This window comes from Chaetodon trifascialis, chromosome 4, assembly GCF_039877785.1.
Source record: "Chaetodon trifascialis isolate fChaTrf1 chromosome 4, fChaTrf1.hap1, whole genome shotgun sequence".
NCBI classification, from domain to species: Eukaryota; Metazoa; Chordata; class Actinopteri; order Chaetodontiformes; family Chaetodontidae; genus Chaetodon; species Chaetodon trifascialis.
In genome coordinates, this window is record NC_092059.1 from 8,077,158 (window position 1) to 8,089,139 (window position 11,982).

Here is an 11,982-nt window from a genome sequence, read left to right on the forward strand (position 1 = left end):
ACAAAGCAAAAGCTAAAGTGTCTTGGAGCTGAGTCGGTATGAGATGATGACAGTACAGCAACTGCAGGATTGAATCCGTACATCTGTACAAAGATTAAACTTTGCTGTGTATACAAGCACAATGTCACAGGAGCTAGACTAAATCAGTGTCCTTTTACTAGGTTTAGACAGGTACTGTATTACAGAGGACACTGTGTGTTTGTATACTAACCAGTAGCCTGTCAAATGCATTGATGCATAGCTGTGTGTAGGTCTGCATGAGAGTTAACATTTTAGTACAAATCTTCATGTTTTCTCAGACTTATGGTACAAAATGATCATAGCTGATGCTCATTGCAGAAGTCAAATCATTGGTATGACCAGAGATTTTGTACTTTATGGAAACCACTTTTAAGAGTCATGCTAGGATGCTGTAACCGATGAGATTTTGTGAGATTTATCTCTTTGAAAGTAGAAGTATTTCTGTATTCCTTGCTTGTTAGTAAACTGCTTAATCTCTCAAAGAAAAAAAGGCTTTCTTAACAACTTAACTCTTGTTGATCCAAATCTATTGAGCCTTGAGGGACCAAACCATAAAAAAGTGTTATTATAGGGTTGTTTTCCAATCTGTGAATAAATGAATGAAGCAAAAGTGGCTCTAACTTGTCTTATTTCAAGGAAATGGTTGTTAATCAAGCCGTGGGAACGGAGTGCGGGTTCTGTCTCATGAATCCCATTTCATTTTTTCCTGTTGCTTAGCCTCATATTGATTTCTTGCCTCTCCTTATCACCTCCTCCAAATTAATTAGAGAGGAAAGCAAAATCCAGCCTGTGATCTACAAAGAGAATACCTCAAATGTCCTTTTTTTCACACCTTTTCATCTATTCTGCTGGCATATGCCTTAAACTGCAGGGCCAAAGTTTAGAAGTGAGTTAACAGCGGATGCACAGCCATGCCCTGTTGCTGCTTTTCCCCACTAGATTCTTGTTTTGATGTTAATCATAATCACAACCATTGAACTAGAAATCTAAACCACTGTGGGCTACACTTATAATAATACAATTATTATTAGAAATATATTTTTTTGTTATGTTATATATTATGTCAGCATTTAAGAAGAAAAAAAAGGAGAAGAAGAAGAAACTGTTTATGTAGCACTATTCTTAACAATTCCCCAAAGTGCTTTACAGACATGAGCACAGTGGAAAAAAGACAATCAAATGCATTGAATAAGATCAAATAAACATGAAAATAAAAATGATATAAACGAAACATATCAAACATTTCCAAAAGCTTTCACAAATTTGGCATATATATGGAATAGGCTGGCCTCGTCAGTTAAAAGGCGACGTGAATTTGTGTTTCCATTTTTTCAAAATTCATAAAATATTTTTCCTATACTGTCAAACAAATGATAATCTGAAATTAAAAGATACAATTAAATCTGTCTATTTTTAAATGTGGATCTGCCCGATTGAATTATCCTTATTTGTCAATATTTACTTTCACCCACATTTCACTTTTAATGGACTATTCCATCTTGACCTTCGACCTTTGCATGTTTAAATTAGCCAAAGTTGACCGATTTAGCGTTTGAGACGGTCGTAACGAAAGTGAAGCGTTTCCAAAATGGATTTGAGGAGAGAAATACCTAAATTTAAGTAAAGTTTACCTTAACTGACATTTTTTCAAAATAAAACAGCCTCCAGAACGGAGAAGCAACAAGTAGGTTAGCTGAAGGAGCTAACTTCTGCTAGCTAACGTTAGCAGCCTTGCTGCTACCACAGTAGCCACAGAGCCTCTTTCAGCTCAAAATGTTTGAAGTTTTTGATGGACAGAGAGGTGGACTGGTCGTATTGGGACGGAGACTGGTTGTTGAACCAAAGCCAGAGTGAGGACGGAAGTTCACAGGTGAGTAAAACAAGTTAGCTACAGACCCACCAGCAACCGCTGCTGCTTAGCAACGTGTGTGCATGTTTGTTTGTACAAACTGTACAGCTCTCTTTGCATCAGTATGTGTTTGTGGCTGCAGCCGAGTTTATTTTGAGTTATTTTGTTTATTCATCTCAGTGTTGTCTGCTTTGCTGATGTTTTCTTCTGCTGTCACAGGGTCACTCATTTCCTCTCTGTGGCCTAATATTGCCAGTGGCACCCGCCGCTGTGTCTGTAGCTCTCTTCATTTAAGATAAGATAATCCTTTATTAATGCCACAGCGGGGAGATTTGCAGTGGTATGGCAGCAAAATGGATAGTGTAATAGTAAGAAGTGTCTGTAAAAACAAGAAGCAAGATATGATAAGTGAGTAAACAACACAAAAAGCAAAAGAGAGGTTAACAGGATCCACAACCATATCTGAACTGTGTGTGGTTTTGGTTCCTTACCATTCAGCTACGTACATGTTAAACTGGAATAATGTTTACCATCTTCACCATCTTACTTTAGTGTGATAGCAGCAAAAAGGGCAGCTGAGACTAATGGGAATGGCATTACATTGCATGTATTTGATCATAAACCTCAGACGAACTGTAATTTTGACCTGATGAAAGATTTATAGATCGTTATTTCATCCTGAGGGGCGCATGAATGTCTGTTCAGAATTTAACGACAGGCCATTTGATAGTTGATAAGATAGTTTGGTCTAGACTGCAGGGCTAAAATCAGCAATAGAATATTTTCCTGTGTTGCCTTAAGAGAGAATTTCAGCATTTTAATCAGCAAGCTGTAACACCCAACAAAAGGTACAATGACTAATTCAAGAAGAACCGGCGGCACAGCTGTGTATGAATGTGTGGGTTTGAGCTCAGTCTAAAAGAAGACTCCTTTCCATCAATCTAAAACACACTCTTCATCGAGCTCAAATGGAAAGTGACGGATACGGAGTGATACATATTAATGCAAAGCCCGACTCTTCCTGTACAAGAATGGGCGTGTCACAGCGGAAGTCCCAGATTGCCTTATCAAAGTCTGGGATTGCGCCATCCCACAGAAATGATACATCAAAGTCAAGGTGAAGCGTTAACTGCAGAGCGTTGGTGGATGAGCTGACAAGCTGCTGCTCCAGATGCAACCAAGAAAGTCACAGATACACAGCAGGCATGCTGTGTGTATGTCAGCATTATTAGCATCATTGGGGTAATCGCAATGGTCAATGAATGATTATGAAATATTCCAAGTCAGTGAAAAGCAATAAGATTTCAGGAGACTGAGTTTGTTTTTCAATGCCGCAAGCTAAATCATTTCACAAATGCATGAAATAGCTGCCAGTCTGTCGATTTAATATGCATCACTTTGCGCCTCATACTGATGGACTGCAGGGTGAACAGTGCAGACTAAACCAGCTGCAGTCATTCAGTGAACGGTGGGGGGGGATGAACCGGCGGCTTTGGGGAATCTTTCTGAAAGAGGGGGGACAGCTATGATTTCAGACCGCCCCTCCTCTGTGTTTGTTTCATTCTTTTGCATCATCGAGTGCCTTACCGTCATCACCCTTTGTTGTCTGTCAGCCAATCGCTGAGCTCAACACCTCACCAGTCGGCCAGTTAGGAGTTTGCAGAGGGGGGTTCCTTCAGTATGTGTTATGTCAACGTCTGTGCAGTTTGGAAAATCCAGTGGAACCTCCTTTGAGGCTGTCCACATATGCATCTCCAAGTGTCGGCACACTAACATTTACATTTTGCAGATGCTCTTAATGAGGCTGGATAACCAGCCGGGTGAAGTGGGCGACTGCCATTGACAGTGACATTTGTAATAATGCAGATAATAAAAAATCCAGCCTTAGGACACAGCTTTATTCAACAACATGTCACATGCCACAGGCCACGTTAAGATAAGGATGTAATTTAAAAAAAAAAAAAAAAAGATATTTTTGTTTCTTTAATTTTTCTATTGTTAGCTGCTTTTAACAACCGCAGTTTCCTATAAGTTCTAGAGTCCAGACCATCATGGGTTCTGTGTCATGGCTCCATGGACAAGTCAGGTGGCCATGGCGAGTTCAGACACATGTGTAATGAATGAGCCAGAAAGTTGGAAAAATTACAATAAATAAGAGAGATTGTTGGGGATTATTATATATGGACAAAACCATGTTAGGCTGATACCCACATGTGCCTGCTGGTAAATTTTTTGTTGGAGCTGACAAATGAATCTTTGGCACAGTTAAAAGTCACAAAGGTTTCAACTTCTTCTTCTTCTTCTTCTTCTTCTTCTTCTTCTTCTTCTTCTTCTTCTTCTTTCAAAGCTGAGGAAAGGATTTATACAGAGAGACTGATGAGAGAAAGGCTAAATGAGAGATTCCATTGAGTTACAGAGCCTAGTGACGCAGTGGTCCAGATGTGCTTCTTCGTTGAGACAGTGGAGGCTTTGGGGATTGAACTTATGACCTTGTGTGTGGAGGACGGCCCCCCTAGCCAAAATCCTCTCTTTCTACATCTTATTATGCATTCCCGCATTGTAACTGCGTTGCTGTTTTTTTTTTTTTTTATGTTGGCATGAAAATTGATGTTGATCTTTTGCCAAACAGACAGAAAAGCCACAAAAAAAACAAAATCCCACAAATACAGATGTTATGAGATGCTTGAGCTGTCATGGTCTGTTGCAGACTGCACTGCGTAAACACAGTAACTTACTCAGGCTCGTCCATTCACAACTGTTACTCATACAGTCAAGAACCACAAATAGTGACGGTGATGGTGTTCCCTCTTTTGTGCCCTTGCTTCACACACCCACCCACGCTGCACATTTAAGATCCACCTTACACACATGAATGAACACATATTTGCCTCCGCAATCCCCTCCACCTCCCCTCCTGCTCTGCCTCCAACATAAGACGTCTGTATTCAGGGATGCTTCTGAGAGGGAAAACCCCCGCCCTCAGTCCCTCCTCATCGCTCCCCTTCACCACCACCACCACCTGCTCCTCTGTTCCCCCCTACACCCACGCATTCCCCTCCTCCCCGCTTCTCTCTCACCAGATTTCCTTTTAACCGAGCTGCTCCAGGCGGCGTTCGAATGTGCGAGAGATGCCGATGACTCACCGGGTTCCTCTTTGCTCACGATTACGCTGCTCTTCTATTTCTCACTTATTTTATGAGGCTAAATAAATGGGATGCCAAAAGCTGATAAGTGTGAAATAATGTTGCCTGAGCAGACCTTTGCTGTGTGTTAGACAGCCATAAAGCTAAAAAGGGTTTTACTACTACAGTGCGGAAATAACACACAACCAAATTATTGTCTAGTTTTTTTGTATTCCTCTGCTTATGATGCACAAAACGGAAGCAAAAGGCAGTTCTAGTAAATTGAAAGAACATTGCCAGTCTGTTCTGTTAGACGTGAAGTGTGTGAGCCTGCAGGCATACACATGGACGGTGATGGTGATGGCGAAGATGAGGTGGTTTTTCATTCTTCTGCGAACAAATTGAGACTCGACTAAAGTGCCAAAACTTATGCTATGAGTCAGAGAAAAGAAGTGGAAGACAGAAACGAGTGAGTGTTAAGACAGTGATAGAGAGAAAAACAAGAAGATGAGATAAGCAAGGTAAAAATACTGACAGATAAACGGGCCGGTACCACTCCGACAAAGAAAAAAAAAAGACAGCGAAGAAAGTAAAGAGAAAAGAGAGCAAAGAGAGAAAACCCTAGAAAGCTGATTATGCAGCATCTCCTTCCCACGCAGTCTGCCCACGATCCCTCTCTCCACCTCCTCCTCATCCTCCTCTTCCTCCTCTCCTTGCTCAGGATTCTGCTCAAACCATTCCTCCCGCCCTTCCCCGTCTCAGCTGCGTCATCCTGCTCTTCGTCCACCCTCCTCCCACCTCTCTGGGGAACAGAAGTCTCCACTGCTTATGCTCGTTATTACATGCAGACTGAACCTTTTGGGCTATTTGTTACAGTGGCTACACTTCATGATGGGTTGAAGGACAAAAACACACCCACACATATGCAGACATTAATCCACACACTGGAGAGTTATCATTTATTTATCAGCCAGCCAGGAAAAACCCCTTTAGCTGCAGTCATGTGTTTCATTAAAGCTCGGTGAAAGATCCCACCCCGGCTTTTAGAAACTCAAGGATTTCATTTCCATCTTTGTGTTAAATGTATGTAACTGCCAGCTGATAACAGGAACAGTATTTATGAGCTAATTTGTGGACGATTTGTATAAAATAGTGTGAATGTGTTGTTGGGGGTTTCCTCACCGTTTGTAGTTACTGTGATTACAGCTGCAGGTGGAAAGTTCATCGTCCAGACCTTTGTCTGATCCTGCAGGTAGAGATTCTCCGTCTCGCTCTTGTTAACCTCTCGCACACAGACTCGTTAGTGCCCGCCCTGCATTCAGACGACCCTAGTGACCATGTCGCCCTCGCCAGTCGTCCTTAAGCTAATCCGGGGAAAAATGTGGGTCATCACTGAGGAGAGTGACTCACTACATCTTGAGACATACATCAACACTAATGTCAACACTACCACAGGGACCCGACTGGAGGGCTGTGACTCAAGTTATCCTCCTCGTCAAAATATCAATACATGTCTGGGTCAAGCAGGGCCCGAGGGGCCGGGTGGGATTAGTGAAGTTGTTGAAGAGGAGAAATTAAGACCAGCCTCACTTCTAATCTAATTCACATTGTGATTGTCATCAGGTCACACAGGCCGGATAGAAAAGATAAAAAAAGAGAAGATTAGCTACAGCAGCTATAATCAATATTTTCATAAAAACAATATCAAACGTGGCCGAGAATCGTCACCTGAATTTGCAGCTCCCCTCTGGCTCTGTGGAGCGTGACACGGAGCTTCACCTCATTGTTTAGCTGATCAGCCCCTGGTTCCCTCTCAATGCTCCCTCTTTTCTGGCTGCAGCAGGCTGCTGCTTTCAGGGAAAAACTACTAAGATCCTATCGTACACTACAGCGCTGGGCGATTGTTTCTATTTTCGTATCGTCCAGTTGTGGTTGCTTTTGATTGCAGACTATCAGTGGGGGGGTGGCAGGAGTCGGGGGGGTTGAGGGGAGTTACGCCACAGCATGTCAGTGAAATACCAGTATGGATGATTTAGTGTCAGCAAAAATCGTTTTTACCCAGATGCCAAAGGAAATCACACACCCTGTCTGCAAGCTTTCTTAAAGATGTGTGCCAGAGACTGACCCTTTCGAACATCTGTGTGTCTGTGCTCGGTCGGACAGTATCACAGCATCATGTTACCGCTCTTATCTTTAATATCACAATCCAACACATATCCATAACTCAGCATAAGACTGGCACACTATTTGCCAGCAGACAGAGGCAGTTAGCGACTAGTACATAGTACAGAGCCAGATGTTAGCCCAACTAAAACATTTTTTGGCCTCAGTTGCAAAACAGGAGAGCACACAGCATCTGTGAACAACCTCAACTTCATCCATAAAATGTTGTTTTCACACCAGCGGAGCGTGTCTTCATTGGAGCTGTGTGACAGTGAAGTGACAATGAGGTGTCTGATGATTCATTTCTGAAGCAGGGGCGTATTGGTGATGTTGGGAGACACAGCTGTAAACTTGCAAAGTCTTATTATAAAAAAACAGGAAATAACTTCCCATAATGGCAATCAAATAAACCAAAAAAAAAAAAAATCTGCTTTATGCAAATTTTTGCTCATTTAATCAGAGCTAACAAGTGTTCTTGGAAGAGAAGAAGAGTGTTAGGTGCCCCCCCTTCCTCCTCCTCCTGCTTCTTCTTTCCTCATCTCTTCTCGCACCACCCGCCTCCTTCACAGTGTGCTTCTCAGCTGTGGGTTTACTGATTAGCCTGATCCATAAATAAGTAATCAGAGCGGGAGCAACGGCATTTTACTCGCCCTTATTATCAGCCTGCTCTATCACACACGCACACACACACACACACACACACACACACACACACACACACTTTTTAGACCCCCTTTTACCCCCTTTGGTATTTCGGAATAATTGGGTTAAGAGACAGAACTTGATCTTCTGCTCTGACAAAATTCACAAAGTGATTTGGAGGGTTGGAGTGTGTGTGTGTGTGTGTGTGTGTGTGTGTGTGTGTGTGTGTGTGCGTGTGTGCGTGTGTGCGTGTGTGCGTGTGTGCGTGCGTGCGTGCGTGCGTGCGTGCGTGCGTGCGTGCGTGCGTGCGTGCGTGCGTGCGTGTACGTATGCGTGTGTGTGCATTAAGGCAGAGGGACAGTGCGATGGAGAAGAAAGGGGAAACATACAGTCGGCGCGAGTGTGACTAAACCGACTGCAGCAGAATGACTCACCCTGTTGCCATGGCAACCCTAAAGACACGCTCTCCTCTAATGTGCGATTTCGGCCCGCCGGTGGCTGCCGGCTAACGGGGAGAAAATGCGCCGGTTTCGGGAAACGGTCGAGGGAAAAGGGGGCTGCGGAGGGCAGGGTGTGGGCACGCGGTGGCGAGCAGAAAAGCCTCCGTACAGAAAAACAGCAAAAGGTGTCAAGAAAAAAAGACAACACGCTCGACTCAACCACACCTCTCTCTCCCGCTCTCTCTCTCTCTCAGCACTGCAGTATGAAAGCCAGCAGCTGCTTCTTCTCCGCTGTAGTGGACTGATGTGTGTGGGTGTTCAGCCCGAATGCCCTTGGTAAGTAAAAGCCATGTCGGATAGAGTCTGGCCTCCCACCACAGAGCTGAAACCCCTTTAGAATTCATTATAAGCCAAAGTTTTGATTGTTCGGTTATTCCTGCCTGCGATATGCAACAGCTACAAATGCTCCTATGATACATTTCCATTCATTTTCAGTGAGGCGCAAGTGAATTAAACTCCGTGAAACTGCGAATATCGGAGAGCAGTGACGGAAATGAGGATGAAAAGCCTTGACTGTCAGCAAACTGGAGCATGTTTTGTTTGTGTTTTGTAACTGTGAGCCGACAGAAACTCCCACTCGTAGCAAAAGGAAGTGAATAGGAAAATAGTGATGATGATCATGAACAGAAGATTATCTTCTGTCATTACAGACAGCAGAATTGCTGGGTTAAGGCAAGAAGGGGGAGTCAGTCTTATATATCTGTTTCTGGTATAAGACCTCACCAGTATTATATAAGATTATCATGATAGTGGTATCTAATGTAACCCTTAATATATTCATGGGCTTATCATTTCTACCATAGCCATCAATGCACATATTGGAAATTACATTCTCATTCTCGTCAAAAATACATGTTTACAGCCCGTTGTGCGCTCTAGAAGCATCGTTTACGGCTTTTAATCCTGCAAGTGGCACCTGAAATTTAGAATGGAGTGGTTATGAAATAAAAATAACTTTCCGTCTTTAAAAACTTATTCTGCCCTCCCCTCAGCAAAAAGAAGAAATACGTATATCCTCCCCCATTTCTGACCTCACTTCCCTGCTAATAGTTTGTGTACAGTCTCTAAATTGTGTCCTCACTTCAAATTGGAAGAGGAAGTGATCTAATTTCCCGCAACACATACACAAGACCCCCGTCTGCCGTGCTTAACGTACAGTTAATTGGCAATAGAAAATGAATCAGACCATTCCCTTCCCCAAGTCCGACTGTTCCGGAGGTGGGAGAAGCAGAAAATACAGAAGTAAGGGGAGAGAGGAGTGATGGTCCTCATATTTAATTTAATTGGGTCCTGTGTGGACACAGTCACAGTTCCAGGCAGCTCATTAAGCTCCACTATGGAAAAATAAATGTTCCAATTCAAAGACTAACACAATAAAACAAGATGGCCTAATAAATATATAGACATGATTTCCCCTGTGAACCCAGAGACAGGTCTGACTTCAGGAGAAGTAGGTTGTATATGCTGTCGTGCAGTCGGACAAACATGTAATAGCAGGGAATAAAAAGATTAACAGTCATTCTCTTCAACTTCCGACATGCCCGCCACCGCAACACGCTGACCGGGTCTGTGACTGAGGAGGCTTCAGCGTAAATGACTCCGCAGAGACTGTAGCACTGGAGACTTCGTCACCTTTTTTGACTCACTAGGAAGTCGCCACAGTAAGAGTGGGAAGATGAAAAAAGTTATTTCATAAAAATGACAGAGCCGGCGGAGACTTACTGAAGGTGCTCGGTGGAAGAACGTAAACTTACGTAACTTCAGTACATCGTTCAACTGTCTGTACTTTACTGATAGCAGTACTGTGATACTGTGATTCACTGCTGATGCATGCTAATCGTTAGCTGAGGTAACTGACTGAAGTCCTTTCTAAAATATATGTTTTAATCTTGTTAAAAAAAACACAGTGCTATTAGTCTCAATTTGTACTAAAACCCATGATTAAACAGGCCCCTGGCTCCTCCACACAGGCACGCACGCACACACACGCATTCAGTCGATGTTTGAGTCAGTAGGTTCTGTAAAAAATTGCAAACAATGCATTGAAAGTAATATTTGTAAAAGCAAGTACTCCTGTACTTTAAGTCAAGTAGGAATAGAAAACAATTGGACCAGGAGTATCTACATTTTAACTCAAGTAATGGATTTGTGTATCCACCGCTGCAGAGTTGCTCCAAACTGTGCAAACCTTAGTAAATTTTGCTGTTTCAATCACCACACATTAAATAAAATCTGTTTCGTAGCCCACACACATTAATGTGAGGTCATGTGTTTTGAAGCCATGAGTGATCAGTACACTTGCATATCTGGATGTCTGCACGTGAGTGTGTGTGCGTGCGTGGTGTGTTGGCTTGCTAGAGGGCTGACACCGGCACCATGCTGCAATTAGCCAAACAAGAGACAATGACATATTGAGTGCTGCTAGCACCTTCTGTTAGTCGGCCTACAAATTTCTCTTCAGGCCATCGCTGCTGACACAACGACAGTATCATCCTGAGCAGCATCACACGCTGTTTCATGTTGCAGCAGGTCAAACTATAAGAAAACAAAGCCGTATGTGACTACACACAAGGTGTTTGAAATCTAAGTTTTCTCAAATTATTTAAAGCTCTATGTGATGCATGCTGGGAAGATGCTACATAATGACCTATTATGCGTCTGTAATTTTCAAATAATTTCCACCCAAGTTTCCTGGAAAGAAGTGGGTAATTTAGTGCTAATTATAAAGTAGAGGGAGCGTTCAGTTCGTACGCTTCTAATTAGTTGATTCAAATTCACTGCTAGCTCGAACAGAGAGTCTTTTAGTCAGTGCACAGCAGGTCTGCTGAACATCCAAAAATATGACGTTCGTCTGCAAGCAAGCAAACAAATCAACACACAAGAAGAAGAAGTTTCCAGTAATTATGAATACTAGATTAGTATTCACCAGGGTTTAAATGGAACAATAGTGGATGTAACTTCCAGTAGCATGGTAACACCCAGTGGATGTCAGTACCGCAGCACTGTAAAAAACTGCAGTATTAGACCTTTTTTATACATTAGCTTGTCACCGGTGTAGCATTTTTGTACAGTGCCACGTCTTAGTTAATTTCTGTGCCCTATCATTTATACCTCCGAAGGTGCAATTATGTGCTCAAAGTGACAAAACAAACCTTTCGTCACGGTGTGATTCAGGCTATCCCACCCCAGCTGCCAACAAACTGCACAACGCTGCCCTGACCCACAGCATCAACGTGATCCCTCACTCACGTTTCCCACCAACGATCACCAGTTTCTCCCACGTTCCACGTTCAGAGTGACACCTTAACCCACCTTAACTAGTGACTTTAATAACATGTGGTTTTATAGTTTATACACCCCTTTAGCTGGGCAGTGATAGACTAGCATGATTGGCCAGTAGTGTTCCAGCATCTTATTTACACACAGCGTACACGGCTCTTTAATTCTGAGTAGCGCCGTCTCTTTAATCTCAGCGCTCGTGTTTTGATGATTCAGATTTTCTAATTGATGTGGATCAAAGTGGCTCATCCCTAATGGCTCAAACCTGACAAAGCAAAGTTAAAAAATTAGGGAATGATTTTGTTAATCATATTTAGAATTATTATTAATGATTATAAGTAGTAATAAATCATAAATGATTATTATGCACAAATGCGATTACACCGAATTAAGAGTTATGCAAAAG